Source organism: Priapulus caudatus, unplaced genomic scaffold (assembly GCF_000485595.1).
Source record: "Priapulus caudatus unplaced genomic scaffold, Priapulus_caudatus-5.0.1 Scaffold40, whole genome shotgun sequence".
NCBI classification, from domain to species: domain Eukaryota; kingdom Metazoa; phylum Priapulida; class Priapulimorpha; order Priapulimorphida; family Priapulidae; genus Priapulus; species Priapulus caudatus.
Genome location: NW_014577101.1, coordinates 398,476 through 402,719, shown reverse-complemented (window position 1 = coordinate 402,719; position 4,244 = coordinate 398,476).

Below are 4,244 nucleotides of genomic sequence, written 5' to 3'. Positions count from 1 at the left end.
AGTATTATCTTACATGTATCAAACATGGTCAGCTCATAGCTATAGCTAATAGGGCGTATTTATCTTAAAACGCTAGCCAAATTACGCTCGACGGATTGCATGTTAAATACAAAAAGAGATGGCAAATTAAAATTCGATTTAACTTTTTTTCGTGGAGGAATGAGGACTATTACAAGGATTACTTATATTAAGTACCACAGTACCCGACAGGACTGGGGAAAACCTGTTTCTTTTGAAAAACGATAGAGCTTTTATGTAAATCTCTGCCTCAAGACAGTGTGAGTTGTCGAGAGAAAAGCCCAACGAAGCGACAATCTGTAAACAAAGGCTCTCATTTCTCCTGCGTTTGTTACGTGTCTTGCTAGGCGATTTTTTAGAACAGGAATTAAGCGCAAATAACGAAGGGCTCAGGTAGGCACAGCAACTAATAATACTATTCAGGTGGCCAGGTAAGAGATTGCTCGCAGTTTAATCAAAGCTAACACAGTGAACGTATTACATGAATGCGCTAACGATTCGTACCGTTGCGATCCTGCAAACTACAGACACAACCAGATCCTGGGCGGCGCAAGTCGTCCGCATACGCCTCGTTTTGAACGTTTTCTTCCCTCTATCCACCTGCCTGTGTGTGTATGTCATATGTGTGTATATATTAATATATAGTTTTTGGTCGTGTGTGTGTGTGTGTGTGTGTGTGTGTGTTGTTGGTGTGTGTGTGTGTGTGTGTGTGTGTTGCGTGCGCGTGCGGCGTGCGTGTGTGCGTGCCGATGCGTGCGGGCGTTCGTGCTTGTGTGTGTGTAGGCGTGTGTGTGTGTGTACGTGCGTGTGTGTGCTGTGTGTGTTGGTGCGTTGGTTGCATGGCAGTGTGTGTGTGTGTGTGTGCGTGCGTGCGTGCATGCGTGCGTGTGTGTGTGTGATGTGCGCGTGTATGTGTGTGTCAATAATATTAGCTATTCTGTCAAAAAATCTAGAAGCTTCGGAAATATGGGTAATTATACTCTTCCTGTTCAGATCATTCCACTAGCGATATTCCTACAGTTCCGCGCACAAGCTTAGATATATACACGAGTACTTCATTCTTCCTCTTTCAATAAACTATAGAAATAGTGGGCTAGCAACACAGCGTGATTATATTATATAATAATTATATAATTATATATAATTACAGCATGATATTAGAGCAATAATTCAGGAGTCAGAGATATCTAGTACCTAGTGATATACTAGATGTATAATTACAAGATGTATTGCAATCAGGAACGCAGTGTGACTAATTGCTAATATATATATATGTATGTATGTATGTGTGTGTGTGTGCGTGCGTGCGTGCGTGCGTGCGTGCGCGCGCGCGCGCGCGCGTGTGTGTGTGTGTGTGTGTGTGTGTGTGTGTGTGTGTGTGTGTCGATGGCTTTAACAAAGACGTCATAATGCCGTCTGCTCGAATATACTCGAAGGCGTGTCGACAATCACCTGTTAAAATTCTAGACAAATATTACCCAAATTACAGTTGCTTTTTAACGTCTTTCAGACGAAAGTATTTAATGTGCTGTTATCGATTTGCTTGTATACAAACAGACTATTCAAGTTATGTAGCGAATGTATACAGCGTATTATGTCGTTATTTATATGGTCCAGTGAACGGGCATTAGCAATTGCCACGGAGGTATTTCATAGCTAGTTAAACATCGTAAAGTAGCGTTATTAGTTGAGTGTATATACAGACGACCGACTACACGGCGTTATTCCTATAAATTGATAGAGCTGTAAGCGTTGATTGAGTGAGTAAAACGATTTCGAGTTTGCGAATTCTCACAAAACTGGCGGTAAAATATTGCCGGCAATTTCGGGTATTTTTGTCCGCGTTTGGTTACACTAGAGTTGTGGACGCCAACAACGCGTTTGATTCAATACACGACGGCAACTCGAAACAATAAATGTCCTCCCGCAATAATATAATCATGAAACCTAAGATTGTCTCAATTTGGGTATATGCATTTAATGCGCGTTAAGATTACATTTTATGTTAAGGGAACAATGATGTTTTCGTATTTCCGCATGTCTCGTTGTTTTTCTCACAGTATATAGAGCGTTATATATATATTCTCTCTCTCTCTCTCTCTCTCTCTCTCTCTCTCTCTCTCTCTTTCTTTCTCTCTCTCTCTCTATGTCTTCCTTTCCCTCCTATTTCTCTCTCTTCCTCTCTTTCACTCTCTCTCTTTCATCGATTTTCTCTCTCTACCCCCTCTTTATCACCCTCTCATTCTCTCTTTTTCTTTTTCTCTACCCCTTTGCTAACTCTCTCTTTCTCTCTCTTTCTCACTCGTTCTATCTCTCGCCCTCTCTCATAAATTCTCTCTCGCTCGCTCTCGCTCATGCGCGCACAGCCATCCAAAATAGCGGCCTCCATTGTTCATCGGGTAGAAGCTGCAAAAGTTGTTTTGTGGATTATCCTGATTATATATATATATATCTCTGATCTGTTGATTTATATGCTCTGCCTCAACCCTGTGTGAACATTATCACTGTTTGTGAATTTAATATTAATTTTACATTTTATTCATGTTTAGCCCTAATTTAGGCTAAAACGGTTCGGTTTAACTGATTACAAAACTACCCAATTTCTTTTCTATCAATTTTTTTTAGAAATAAGGCAATTACACTGATTTGCTCATCGCCTGGATACAAGCGAAAATTACAAAAGAGACAGAGATATAGGAATTCGTTCTGAAATAAGTAGAAGGTCAAATGTTATATGCCACCTGGTCTAAAAATATTTTAAATTGTCAATTTTGACTTTAACCATATACAATCGCATACAAATAGAATGAATTATGTTCGCTATTTAAAGACAATCGAATGTATTACACAAAAACGGTTCCACATCCTTGCAACATGCATACTTCAGATTGATGAAACACACATTTAGGATAAACGTGACCTACATATATATTAGCAATTGCCAACAATACCAAGTATTATCTTACATGTATCAAACCAATGGTCAGCTCATAGTATAGCTATAGGGCGTATTATCTTAAAACGCTAGCAAATACGCTCGAGGATTGCAGTTAAATAAAAAAAAGATGGCAAATAAAATTCGATTTAATCTTTTTTTCGTGAGGAATGATGGACTATTACAAGATTATATATTAAGTACCAATACCCGACAGGACTGGGAAACCTGTTTGTAAACGATAGCAGTCTTTTTGTTAAATCTCTCCTCAGACAGTTCGAGTTGTCCGAGAGACAAGCCCAACGAAGGACAATCCTAACACAAAGTCCATCTCATTTCTCGCTGCCGTTTGTTACGTGTTTGCTAGGCGATTTGTTAGAACAGGAATTAAGCGAATAACGAAGGGATCAGGTAGGCAACAGCAACTAATAACTACTAATCAGGTGGCCAGGTAAGAGGATTGCTCGCAGTTTAATCAAGCTAACACGTAAACCCGTATATAATGAATGCCGCTAACGATTTCGTGTTGGACTGCAAACTACAGACAAACAGACTGGGCGCCCGGCAAGTCGTCGCATACCCTCTGTTTGAACGTTTCTCCCCTCTACCACCTGCTGTGTGTGTATGTCAGTATGTGTGTATATATATATATATATATATTGCATACTGTGGGCCATATTCTGATGTCTGATGCACACTATCTCAACCAAGACTGCAACCCTACAATTAGGATTTAAAACACTTTTCATGACTCTCCAGAGAGCGTACACACCTGAGGTTAGGTTACTATAGTAAGTAGTAAGTAGTAAGTAGGTTACTATAGGTTTTTTTTCTGGGCCGCAAACGGGGGGGGGGGCGTACGCGGCTCCGCCCTATGCTGGATAGCCCTGTATATATATTATATCATTACCGCCTCTGCCTAATATACTATTACACGTATTTGAGCGCGTATCATTATAAAATCTGTGATTATAATTAACACATTAGTGAAGAACACAGCCGTCGTATTATTGTTACGAAGACAGTTAGTAGAAATGAGAACATCAACAAGTTCCTTCTCATTCCTATCATCGATAAATATTAAATATGCATATTACCAGATTCACATGTGCGTGGATACATGCGTGCGTATATGTGTGTAAATGTGTGTGTGTGTGTGTGTGTGTGTGTGTGCGTGCGTGCGTGCGTGGCGTGCGTGCGTGGCGTGCGTGCGTGTGTGTGTGTGTGTGTGTGTGTGTGTGTGTGTGTGTGTGTGTGTGTGTGTGTGTGTGTGTGTGTGTGTGTGTGTGTG